This window comes from Bos taurus, chromosome 3, assembly GCF_002263795.3.
Source record: "Bos taurus isolate L1 Dominette 01449 registration number 42190680 breed Hereford chromosome 3, ARS-UCD2.0, whole genome shotgun sequence".
Taxonomy (NCBI): Eukaryota; Metazoa; Chordata; class Mammalia; order Artiodactyla; family Bovidae; genus Bos; species Bos taurus.
Genome location: NC_037330.1, coordinates 79,899,482 through 79,913,426, shown reverse-complemented (window position 1 = coordinate 79,913,426; position 13,945 = coordinate 79,899,482). Strand labels below are relative to the sequence as shown.

The window sequence follows — 13,945 nt, the reverse complement described above, 5'->3', positions numbered from 1 at the left end:
TTACATCTTGAAACGCTTTTCCCACAGAAACAATATTAGAAATGCCAAACCCTAACATAGCTGACCTTGAATACTCAAGGTACCTGCCTGAGATTTGGGTCTTGGCACTGGGGTCGTGCTGATCTCGAGTGGCCTTGGTCTGCAGCAGCCTGAAGCAGGGCTTTGGTTCCTGGCCAGAGATTGAGGTCAGGTTGTGGAGGTTGAGAACACGGAATCCTAGTCACTAGACTAGTGCTCAGTGACAAGGCCTTGGCCCTTTGGCTTTTAGAAAAACAATTCCCAGAAAGATAGAAAGTAGTGAAACAAAGTATCTATTAGGAAAAAGAGTCCAGCACGTGTGGATAGACACACAGGTGGGCTCAGAGAGTCATGCCCTCGTGGTGGTTTGGATCACTTTTATGGGGCATTTCTGCCGGTTTTCCTGTGCCAATCATTTTGACTTGCCCAGTTCTTTAGTCCATGTTGATATGTCTCAGGTCCTCCCACGTGTGTGAGCTCATCTCTTAGTCAAGATAGATTCTAGTGAAGAGGCCTATGGGTAGTCAGCATCACTTACTATGAGGTGATGCCCTCTCCCTTTTTGACCTCCAAGGAGACTTGCGTAGTCAGGGAGGTGTCCTTCACTTCAAGAATGAGAAGTATGTGGTCTTTTTATCTCTTGTCTGGGCAGGGCTCAGCCTCCTTCATCATCCTGCTTTTATGGAGCTTCTGCTATTAAGGAGTTTCGTCCACAGGGAAGAGATTGTTCAGTCGGGGGCCCATCTATCTCCTGCCTCAGTGTGAGCAGTTTGAAGGAAAGGAAGTGTGAATTTCCACCTCCTTTCCCAAGAACAAGGTCTTTCTCACTTTGGTTTTTGCAGCCTTCTGCATCCCCTAATGCCCTTGGGGTCCATTAAACCTGTGATGTTTGCTGGCCTCCTCTCCTGGCTTAGAGGCATCCTCCTAGTCTGCCCCATATCCTGAGGTTCTTCTTATTCCAAAGTCACCCACCGTACTACTCCTACTGATCAGGTTTCTTAGTGCTGACATCTTGGGATGTGTAAGGGGAAAGTGGCCTGCTCATGCTCTTCCCTAGAGAGAATGAAGGATGGTGATTATTCTCCCGACATCTGGAACACATCCATGCCTGCCCAGTGCAGTTACCACGTAAGGCTGCAGCTGCGTTGTTACAAGGGTGTGCCTTGGAACCCATTCGCAGAGATGGTAATGTTTCAAAGTAGAGTGAAGAAAGTACTCCAGCAGTTTATAGAAGCATGTGATATTTTGAGCCACCCCATCACACATCATCCCTTCCTCGGTGAGTTCTCAGTTGGTTCCACATTTCATAGTTGTTTCTTTTCCTCCACTTAGGAATCTGCAGATTTTTCTTATGGTCCCCCAGAAATCTACCTCTGGGGTATCTTCTTGATGAAGACCCTTCTAGAGATTGAAAAGTTTTCATGAAGTTAATAGCTTTAGGCTCTCAGAAATGCTTAGGAGATGTCATGAAAATGTGCCTTTTCAAAATTCAGATTTTGCACCATAATTTACTCAAAATATTTATGAGGATTTTAGCATTTTCCAAGTATTGTAATTAACTCACAACTGGGAAATCAGTATTTCTGTAGATGAATATAAGTTGTGTGTTTAAATGTTCTTTTGACATTCTTCCTCACGAAGTACCTTATTCGCAAAAATCCCAGTGTATAATGACTCATGCGTTGCAATCTGCTTTCATGTGGCCACGCTCCTGGAGTAGAGCAATGACACATGACCCCAGACTTGATGTGAAAAATCCCCGAGGCTGCTTTAGAATGCAGTTATATACATATGATGAGGATGAATCTCTTTTTCTCTTTCCTCCAGCAGGGTTGCCCGAGGATGATTTCCTTTAAAATAAAGCTTGTCATTTACCGTTGAACAAAGACTTTTGTGTACATTATTAAACAAAAATTCTTATATGGTATTACTACCGTGGGATGCATTATATTTGGACAGGAGACCAGCAGATTTCTTTTCCAAGTTTTTTGTTTGGATAATCTTAATCAAATTTGGAGAATTTGACTAGTTTTGAGCCATATTTATTGTAGTTCCTATATTTATTCAGGAAACGTGTAACTGGGAGAACTCCAGTTCCTACTTACAGTTTTGCTAACATTCCAGGGTTGGAGCTGGGTTATGTGGGGCATGGTTAATCAAGAATTTGCTGTATTGAAAAAGAAAGAAAAAGTCAACACTTGAAAATAGTGCTGTACGTATTCTATAGAGTTGTTTTGTGCACTGCATAAAAGAATGCACACATTCTTAAGTACCACTTAAGGAGTAATGTGTCCCCCTTATACACAAAGCATTTGGGGATGATCTGATGTTTTCAAGGTGGATTGAAGCAGTTAGATTATAAAGAAACTGAGCTAGCTATTTCATTGCATTGTCAAACTAAGCATGAAATTAAATTCTTAATAGAAATTGGGTAATACAACATAACTATAAAATGCCTGTAAGAGAAAAACAGTTCCCAAGGAAGCCTTTCTGGTTCAAGGGGTTGAACACATGCATATTCATTCAAAAAAACATGCTGGGTGCGTTGAGAGACCTCCTCTGGGACTGAGAATTGATGTGTCTTGAGAAATCATGTACCTGCTATTTAAACATAGTATCTTCTGTCTTGAGATTTTTTTTTTTAATGCCTGCCTATTATTTTTGTCAGTTAAATGTAAATAAAAATGTTTTATCCAGTATCCAGTAATTATAATTTGTAAGTTATTTTCTTTTCTTCCTACAATGGCTCTCAGAAATCTCTATTTAGGTTATCAGTCAAATTTCATCTTTTCTTTGCTTTTGCAGAAGTAGAAAACACCTCTTTGTTCTTTAAAACAAATGAAAGTTACAAAGAGTTTAAATTTCAAGCATTTCCCCACGTTTTAAAAAAGTGTAACTTGGTAGAAAATAAATTTCAATTCATTTCCCTGTAGTTATGAAGCACAGTGCAGAATTAATAGATGACCACTTTCCTGGTAGCTCAGCTATAAACAATCCACCTGCAATGTGGGAGACCTGGGTTCAATCCCTGGATTGGGAAGATCCCCTGCAGAAGGGAAAGGCTACCCACTGCAGTATTCTGGCCTGGAGAATTCCATGGAGTCCATGGAGTTGCAAAGAGTTGGACACAACAGAGCAGCTTTCACTTTCACTTTGGAATAAGGATTCATCTTCAATACTGAGCATATAGGCAAAGTGGTCTTAATCTTTGAAATTACTCACTTGGAAAAGGACACACTTAAAGACTTGGCATAAATAAATCAATAGTGATGAGCTACTGTTGACTTATCTATTAAAATTGAATAGTTACAGCTGTTTTGTATACTTACAAATTAATTACTAGATATTATTAAAAGTTGCTCATTCCCTTTCTGTCCTCAGAATAATTAAATAAGATTATCAATTTGATCTTAGCTGGATAATTATTTCATTTAATAATTTAAAGCATAAATGTACATCTATGCTTCTGTCTCAATACTTTAATGTCATCTGCAGTTGAAAAACAAATTTTGCTACCACATTCTGTAAAATTTAATGATCTTTACTGCCCTGCCCCCAAAATTATGCTTGTCCTGCTGACAAATCCAGAATTCTCCAGCAGTTCTATCATTGCTGCATCCTAACCATTTGAGCTTTCTTGGTGATGCTCTTGCTAAAATCCGCTTGCTGCTGATGAAAATGAGTCGAATGAACTTAATCTACACCTTAGATTACACCTCTGTAATCTATTCACTTTGCTTGTGCCTGTGTCCTCTTTTATGGATGTTTTCTGTCATTCTGAGGCCATTTAGTTAGAGGCTCTGAAACCAAGGGTCCCCCTAAACAACTAACATCAATATTTATCTCCTCTTTTTCTGTAGCTTATCAATAAGGGGAGATTGAGATTATAAGACAGGTACACAGGCTGTGTGAAGATGAGACTATTTGGACCCCCCTTTGACAGATGAATGTGAGATGTCACATAAAACATATTTATGAAAGCTAATTAGAGGCATAAGTAGCTACAGGGTTAATATACTTCCCACAAATCAAATGTGAAATTTATGTTGCCTTTATCATTTATTTGCTAAGTCATGTCTGACTCTTTGCAACCCCAGAGACTATAGCCCACCAGTCTCCTCTGTCCATGGGATTTCCCAGGCAAGAATACTGGAGTGGGTTGCTAGTGCTAGATGCTTTTATAACACCTATATATGTAAATCATAGATAAATAGTAAACATCATTTGTTCAACAAAAATCTTTTCTATTCTGTATCAGACTTGATGATCTCATGCTACTTCCTGGCTTTAGTTACCTTTCTAAGCAGCTAACTCATGTGTGTTTCTCTAGCCCAGACTTCACTAAATCCCAGAACTGTGCATCTGACTGCCAATATCATCTCTCTACTTGGATGCTTAACAGGCATCTCAAATTTAGCATGTCCAGAATCAAAGCTCCTGACACTTCCTATTATTCCTGTTTCTCCAGAACAAAAGACCTGGAGTATTTCAAAACATCTCATTACTGCATATCGCCCAGGTACTCCATCAGGGAATCATGTTGCTTCTATCTTCAACATGTATCCTGCGTCAAAACATGTCTTATATTCTTGCTACTACCAAAGGTTCAAGTCACTATGGTCTTATTTGGGTTATTGCTCTGGCCTCCTAACTGGTCTCACTGCTTTTGCCCTTCCCCACCCCACTTCAGACTAGTTTCAACAGAGCCATAAGAGTCAACCTGTAAAATGTAAATCAGATCAAGTTATCCCTCTGTCCACTGACTTCACTTCAATAGTAAAATGACAATCCAGTTGAGAAATGGACAAAGCTTCTGAATAGGTATTTCTCCAAATATGTGCAGATGGCCAATAAGCACATGAAAAGATGCTCAATATCACTAGACATCAGGGAAATGGAAATCGAAAACCAGTATGAGCTTTCATTTCACACCCACTAGAATGGCTAGAAACAAAAAGACAGGCAGTAACTAGTGTTGGCAAGGATAGGATACAGTCAGAGCCCTTGTAAATTGCTGGGGGAATGTAAAATGGTGTAGCCACTATAGAAAATTTTGAAAGTTCCTCAAGGTGTTAAACACTGAGTTGCCATCTGACCCAGCAAACCCATTTCTAAGCATATATCAAGACAGATGAAAACATATATCACACAAAAACTTGTATACAAATGCTCATAGCAGCATTATTCATAATAGCCCCAAAGTGGAAACAATCCAAATGTCTATTAACTGATCAATGGATACAGTGGTCTATCCATAAAGTGGAATATTTTTCAGCCATAAAAAGAGAGGAAGTATCAATAAATGCTACAACATGGATAAAATTTGAAAGCATCATGTTAAGTGGGAAAAAAGTCACAAAAGCCCATATAAAATATAATTCTATCTGTATGAAATATCCAGAATAAGCAAAGCCGTAGAAACAGTGTAGATATGTAGTTGCCAGGGGCTGAGGGAAGAGGAAATGAAGAATGATTGCTCATGGGTATGGGCTTGTTTTTTGGGGTGATGAAAATGGTGGGGAATTAGTTGCGATAGTTGCACAGCTTTTGAATATACTAGAAACCAGTGGACTGCACACTTCGCAAAGGTGAATTGTGCAGAAGGTAAATTTCATCTCAATAAGAAAACACAGAAAACAAAAAGTCAAACAAACAAATGAAAAGAGGAAGCAACCTCAATGTCTATCACCTGAAAAGTATGCTGCAGACTTACCTTGGGTGATGAAGATATTCTAGATTGATTGTGGTGATGTTTGAACACCTTGTTGACTATGCTATCAACTACTGAACTGGACTCTTGAAATGCATATTATGGTGTGTGAACTGTATTTTAGTAATCTACAAAACATAATGAATGAGTGGATGAACTTTTTGAACTACAGAAAAGTGAAGGTGCATCAGTTATTCCCATACTTGCCTTTAGGAATATCTTTAGAAATCCAGCCAATAATAAAACAACTCAAATGCTGAGCTTTAATTTACCAGCATTATCAGTTTTCTAGATTTTATAGTATTTATTTTATTTATCAGATTCTTAAAATGTGATGTTTTTTTTGGAAAACACTTTTTTTTTAAAAGGAGAACCCCCAAATCATGTGTCAGGAGCCGTAAAATGTAGGACTATCTCTGGCCATACATAGGACTCACATTTCAGTGGGAAAAGAAAATTAAAAGCTAGATAAAAACAAAATACATGATATGACAGGTGCCATAGGGGAAAATACAGAAGGGGAGGGGTATAAGTAGTATGTGGGTCCTTGCAATGTCAGATTGGGTGACATAGACCTCACTGTGAAAAAGGCATCTGAGTTCAGACCTAAAGGAGATGAGAAAGAGAGCTGTGTGGATGTGAGGGAGGAGTCAGTCTTTGTACAGATCCTTAATTAGCTCTTTAAGATGCTTTTCTAGAAGTGCAAAGTTGGGTTGAAGAGTAAACACATGTTTCATGGTGCCAACGCGTCTTCCTGCTCAGCAGTTCTTGAGAATGCTCTGCCCCCTGCCTAAAAAATATGCCTTTATATTTTAACAGAATTGCTAATTTGTTCAGAAAAAAAAACCACTCCAACTTCATTGTTATTTTTAATTGAATGTTTACATAAAATTGTATATTTAGAAACTGGTGATGTTGAATTCTTTTTCATACTTTTTTTCTAAAACCTTGCTCTCTTTTATGAATTGCCTACATGTCTTTTAGAACATTTATCTTTTTTATTGATTTGTAAGAGTTCTTTACATACTAAGATTCTTAACACTGTCTTTTATATTACATATGTATATTTTTAATCAGATGGTATCATATAAAAGACTAGCAAGAGATAGTCCTGTGAATTTCCTACCTGTAGAATTTTCTGAATTTTGTGTAGCCAAAGATATTACTTTTTCCTAAAAATTTGAATTTGTATGTATTCCTAGAAATGTCTCCTCTACTCTAAGAGAAGAAAAATATTCCCTCCTAGAGCTATCATAGCTTCATTCATTCACTTAGAATTTACTTTGGTAAATGGTATCAACCAAGAGTATTTCTCCTGATATTTTTAGCTAGGTAGCTCCATTGGCTAGTAAGTTGGTTAAATGATTTAATTTCAAATATCACTTTTAACATATAGTAAAACTTTATATCCACCTAGCTTATTTCTGGGGCTTCCCAGGTGACTCAGTGTTAAAGAATACATGTGCCAATGGTGTATGTGCCAGGAGATGTGAGTTTGATCCCTAGGTCAGCAAGATCCCCTGGAGAAGGAAATGGCAACCCTCTCCAGCATTCTTGCCTGAGAAACCCCATGGAGAGAGGAACCTGGCTGGGCTACATTCCATGGGGTCACAAAAAGTTGGACACAACTTAGCAACTGAACAGCAAAAGTTTGTGTCTAGAATTTTCTCTTCTGTTCTTTTTGATTTGGGCTTCCGTCATAGCACAGCTGGTAATGAATCCGCCTGTAATGCAGGAGACCCCAGATCGATTCCTGGTTCGGGAAGATCCCCTGGCTACCCACTCCAATATTCTTGGGCTTCCATTATGGCTCAGCTGGTAAAGAATTCACCTGCAATGCTGGAGACCTGTGTTTGATCCCCGGGTTGGGAAGATCGTTTGGAGAAGGAAAAGGCTTCCCACTCCAGTATTCTGGCCTGGAAAATTCCATGGATTGTATGTGTAGTCCATGGGGTCACAAAGAGTCGGACGCGACTTTCACTTTTTCTTTTTGACTTATCTCTTCCTGAACTGGTGTGCATGCATGCCGTTGCTTCAGGAGTTTCCAACTCTTTGCGACTTTATGGATTATAGCTTGACACGCTCTTTTGTCCATGGGATTACCTAGGCAAGAATACTGGAGTGGGTTGCCATTTCCTTCTCCAGGGGATCTTTCCAATTCAGGGATGGAACCTCTATCTCCTGCACTGGCAGGCTGATTCTTTACCACTGAGCCACCTGGGTCTGGTACTACATTTAAAAAATGTGTAGCTTTATAACAAGAACACTTTTGGGACTTCCCTGGTGATCCAGTGGCTAAGGCTCTGTGCTTGCTAATACAGGGGACCTGGGCTGGATTTCTGGTCAGGGAACTAGATCCCATATGCTGCAATGAAGATTGAAGATCCTGTGTGCCACAGCTAAGATCCGACCCAGCCAAATACATAAATAGTAATTTTTTTTTAAGAGCACTTTTAAATTTGATAGAATAAATTTGCATAAATAATCTGCCTTCAGTGCAGGAGATACGTGTTTGATCTCTGGGTTGGGAAGATTCCCTGGAGAAGAAAATGGCGGCATTTTTTTCTGGGAAATCCCATGGACAGAGGAGCCTGGTGGACTATATAGTCCACAGGATCACAAAAGAGTCAAATATGACTTAGCAACTAAACAACAACAACAATTTTTCTTCTTTTTTTTAAATAAAAAAACAATATTAGGACTTTCTTAGAGAAGGGTTAGTAGAGTAAGATTAAGTAGCTTTAGCTAAAAATAGGTTTATTTTGTTTCAAGAGATTAGATTGTGACCTATATTTGAGCCTCTGCTTTTCAGTCCTTGGCAATTTAGAACTGTGGTTTCTTATTAAAAGTATTTTTAATTGATTTTCAAGTTTGCCTCTTTCACCCCAATGAGAAATTCTCAAGTTCCTTCTTCTAGCTTGTTTGGGTTTGACACATTCTTAGTAAATGGGAATAAACAGAGTCTGAGTTGATAACTGAGTTAAATTAACTCACAGATAGACTGGTTTGCATACATGATTTGTTGTACTGTCTTTTTAACTTTCTTAAATAAAAGTTTTATTGAGACATAATTCACATATCATACAATTTGCCTATTTAGAGTGTGTAATTCAGTGGTTTTTAATCTATTCACAGAGTTGTACAGCCATCACTGCAGTCAATTTTAAAACATTTTCATCACTCCAAAAGGAATCCTGTACACAGTGACAGCCACCCATCCCACACCCCCACTACCACACCACGGAGCCCTAAGAAACCGGTAATCGACCTTCTGTCTTTATGGATTTGCCTATCCTGGGTATTTCCTATAGATGGAATCATACAGTACATCATCTTTGTGACTGGCTTCTTACACTTAGCAAAATGGTTTCTTTCATTTAAAAAATTTGTGTTGACGAATAAAAATTGCATATATTTAAAGGTGGATTATATGATGTCTTTTTAAATTTAAGGTTCTTATTTTGTATTTGGTTAACAATATAGTTTCAGATGAGCAGTGAAGGGATTCAGCCATACACATACATGTATCAATTCTTCCCCAAACTCTCCTTCAAAAAAGGCTGCCACATAACATTGAACAGAGATCCATGTGCTATACAGTAGATCCTTGTTGGTTATCCATTTTAAATGTAGCTGTGTGGACGTGACCATCCCATGCTTCCTAGCTATCCCGTCTCCCTATCCTTCCCCTCAACAGTCATAAGTTTGTTCTCCAAGTTTGTGAGTCTCTTTCTAGTTTGTAAGTTCATTTGTATCATTTCTTTTTAGATTTCCCGTATAAGGGGTGTCATACAATATTTGTTCTCTGACTTACTTCACTCAGTATGATAATCTCTAGGTCCATCCATGTTGCTACAAATGGCATTATTTCATGCTTTTTAACGGCTGAGTATTATTCCATTGTATATATGTACCACATCTTCCTTATCCACTCCTTTGTTGATGAACGTTTAGGTTGCTTCCATTTCTTAGCTATAAAATATGATGCTTTGATACTGGTATGCATTATGCAATGATGACCACAATGGATTTAATTAACACATTCACCACCTCACATAACTACCATGTGTGTGTGTGTGTGCATCTGAGAACAGTTGAGATCTACTTTATTACTGAATTCCAAATATGTAATACAGTGTGTGTGCTCTCAGTGGCTCAGTTGTGTCCAGCTCTTTGTGACCCCATGGACTGTAACCAGCCAGGATCCTCTGTACAAGGAATTTTCCAGGCAAGAATACTGGAGTGGGTTGCCATTTACTACACTGGGGGATCTTCCCAACCCAGGGATCAAGCCTGCATGTCTTGCATCTCCTGAATTGGCAGGTGGATTCTTTACCACTGTGTCACCTGGGAAGCCCTATACAATGCAGCAGTGTTAACTGTAGTCACTATGTTATACCCTCAGTCTTCGGAAACTCTTCATGTTATAACCAAAGGCATGTACCCTTTTATCAACATATCTCAATTTCTTCACCATACTCCCTCCCCTGCCCCACCCCCAGGTCCTGGTTACTACCATTCTACTTTCTATTCCTATGAGCTTGACTCTTTTTAATAAAAAATTCCACATGTAAGTGATGTCATACAGTATTTGTCTTTCTCTGTCTGGCTTATTTCACTCATATCATGTCCTTCAGTTTCAGCCATGCTGTTGCAAATGTCAGGACTTCCTTTTTTTCTCCTGGCTGAATAATATTCCATTGTATATTCATCACATCTTTATCCATTCATCCATTAATGGATATGTAGCCTGTTTTCATATATTAGCCACTGTAAATAATGCCACAATGAACATGGATGTGCAGATAGCCCTTTGAGATTTTGATCTTATTTCCTTTGGATATACATCCAGGAGTGGGATTGTTGAGTCGTCTGGTAGTTCACTTAATTTTTTCAGGAACCACATATTATTTTCCACTATTGCTGTACATTCCAACCAACAATGGATAAGGGTCCCCTTTCCTTCTCATCCTCACCAACATTTTTTATCTCTTGTATTTTTGATAATAGCCATCTTAACAGGTGTTCAGTGATATCTCATGGTGGCTTTATTTTTAATCTATCTATCATTTATCTACTTATTTATGTTTTATTTGGCCTCACTACCCTGCATGTAGGATCTCAGATCCTTGACCAGGGATTGAACCTGTGCCCCCCTGCAGTAGAAGTACAGAGTCTTAACCACTGGACCATCAGGGAAATCCTTTATGGTGATTTTAATTCGCATCTCCCTTATTAATGAAGTTGATTACCTATTGGCCATCTGAATGTCTTCTTTGGAAAAAAATGTCTATTTTCCCTCTGTCCATTTAAAAAATCTGATTATTTGGCTTTTTGCTATTGAGTTGTAATGAGCTCTTTATATATTTTGGATATTAACCCCTTATTAAATATATAGTGTTAACCTAAAACAAAAAATGCCCAGTTATTTTATCAGCAAAACTGGTTTATTTGGGAGCAGTAGAGAATTGCAAATTGGGACATACAACTGTGAAAAACCCTATAAAGCGAAAGAGAGAAAACTCCTTTTTGAGAAGCATGGAAAATTGGGAGGGGCTATTATAAACTAAAAGTCCATGGGAGGAAGCTGAGAGTTCATTGGCTGAGGTGTGACTGTTTCTCATTGGCAAAACTGTTGCCAGGCAGAGAAAAGCTCTTTCTCCTGCTAGCTATAGTAAAGGACTATCACTTCCTGCCAGAGGCGCAAGGCACATCTCTTCCTGTTGGGCCCTGAATTGGCTTGTGTGGTACATACATGAGAGCTTCTGCTTCTAGCCTCCTGACCCTGTTTTAGTCAGGTTCCCCTCTGTTAATTTTCATGATGGTCTGCTATTATCTTCTCCCATTCTGTAGGTTGCCTTTTCAATTTATTGCCCTCATGATGTTTAAGATAAATTATTTATTTAAAGTAAACAAATATTTAAGGAATAAAATTTGACAATGGTGAAGGCTATGAGGAATAAATCAGGAAAAAGGCTTAGGTAATGACTTCTAATAACGGCTGCTTAGTGTGGAGCGAGATGATTATTAAGTAGCAATGTGGCTGATGAGAAGGAACAGACATGATGGCTGAAGTGAGCATTTCTATTTTTTTGTTGTTAATTTGTTTATTCATCCTTTCAATAAACTTTTGTTGAGTTCCTACTGTGTGCGACATATTATTCTAGGAGTTGAAAATATAGTAGTGAAGAAGCTATATTTAAAAAGCCTACCCCTAGGCAGCTTATGATTTTTTGTAAAGTAACAAGGAATAAAGTACATAAATAATTAAAGGGCATGGAATGTTAGTGGAAATGCTAAAGTAAAAAACATAAAAAAAGGAAAAGGATAAAGAGAGTGAATGTGCACATAGGTATGGGTGAATGGTGGTTTTCATTTAAGGTACAGTGGCCAGGAAAGACTTAGAAGATGACGTTTGAAGGAAGTGAAGGAAGACTTACATAGTTATGCAGGTAGCAGTGAGGAAAGATGATCCAAGAAAAATGGCAAGCAGGTCCAAACGTCCTGAGGTGGAGCATGCACACTGGCTAGCAAGGAGGGTGGCTGGGGGAGAGTGGAAAGCAAAAGACAGTGTGTATACGGGCTAGACAGATCCTATGGGCCTTATGCATGTACGGAAATGATTTTTGCTTAGAGAGGAGAAGCCACTAGAGGGATCTGAGCAGAAGTAACATATGACTTAGCTCTTAATGGGGTTGCTTTCATTGTGATTTAATTTAAGCTTTTTTTTTTTTTTTTAAGAAAGAGGAATAAACAGCTTTGCTTTTCCAATAACTGTGTCGCCTTTGAAAGAAGAAAAAAAAGAGAGATCAAAAACTTCGGAAAGCATAAATAAATGCATTTTATTCAGGGACAGATGGCTAAGACAACAAGGGTGACTCACAGTCACAAAATCAGTTAAGTGCTCAGGAAATGGCTTGGTCCCTAATTAATCACTCCGTGTTGTTAAACTCTGTGGAGATAAATTTAGCTGGCAGTAGGTGGAATAAGACTGGTTCTCATGAAAACATGTTTTCAATAAAGTTGGCCAAAAATGCTGTGTAAAACTCAAATAACCCAAACCATGTTCTAATAATGTTGCATTTGGTGTTTCACGTTCCCAGCAGCGACCACCTGAGGCAGGTAGACTGAGGAGAACATTTGATTTAGCAGAAGGGGCTAGGTTACTGTGGTGGGTGAGGGAAGGAGATAGTCCTGCAATATACAAATGCTTTGGTGTTACCGCCCTCTGGTGGCGATTCTATAAGTTGACTTCCGTGGGATTCGGGCCTATTTGCTGTCTAGGCTCACACTTGGTCAAATTCGAACTATCGATAAAAGGAAAGTGATTTCTTAGTATTAGTCCTTGGATTGCATTTATTTAATGCGCTTAATAAGTAGGCAGAAAGTCTCTATTTTAGTGACTGGCAGCACTATTTTTTCTAAGGAAAAATGATTTTTCGTTTATTTAAACTCAGAGGAGCCTTTTAAGTGTCTAGGACAGGGACCCCGGACAAGGTGAGGGGTTTGAAGTGTTTTGCATAATAAAATTTTGAGAGAAAGCTGGGCTTTGTGGGAGAAAGAGGAAGGAGGTGCAGTTGTGGGGTTGGGGATGTGGTGGGGAATACATCTGAGAAGGAGTCCTGGGGAAGAAGACAAATCCTGCCCGGAAGAGCTGGAGCTTGAGGTTAAAACAGTGCCTATGAGACCCTCCTTTGAAGATGACAGTCCAAGGATTTTTAGCACAAATATATTGAATAATACTGTTTCAGTCATCTGCACGTCAGAGGTGAAACCCTCTGATTTCCACGCTGCCTCTCCCTCCTTTGCCTAGACTCACAGTCAAACCTACAATATACATTGTCAGTGGACTTGTGTTCAGGTACATCCAAGGAGTGGGGGTTTGAAGAAAAAGAGGATGATTGCATGCTGGAGTAAAGGTGGGCCAAGTGAGAGCGAGAGTTGTGAGTCACAGGGTAAAGATAAAGAATTCAGAGTTGAGGTAGGGGATATTTGTATACTAACGACTGGTTCACGCTATTGTACAGCAGAAGCCAACACAACATTGTAAAGCAATTATCCTCCGATTTAAAAATTTTTTAAAAAGAATTCAGAGTAAAATGGACACAATGAAGCCAGTGGAAGAAGTGCTCAGTCGCTCAGTCGTGTCTGACTCTTTGTGACCCCATGGACTGCAGCACACCAGGCTTCCCTGATCTTCACCATCCCTGAGCTTCC

General features: G+C 38.9%; 1 non-coding gene across 1 annotated transcript; it reads right to left on the bottom strand.

Annotated features, from left to right (window-relative positions):
• Positions 1–10,853: 10,853 nt before the first annotated feature.
• Positions 10,854–10,927, bottom strand: TRNAR-UCU (transfer RNA arginine (anticodon UCU)). The gene has a single exon. It is a non-coding gene; the product is annotated as a tRNA-Arg (tRNA).
• Positions 10,928–13,945: the final 3,018 nt, after the last annotated feature.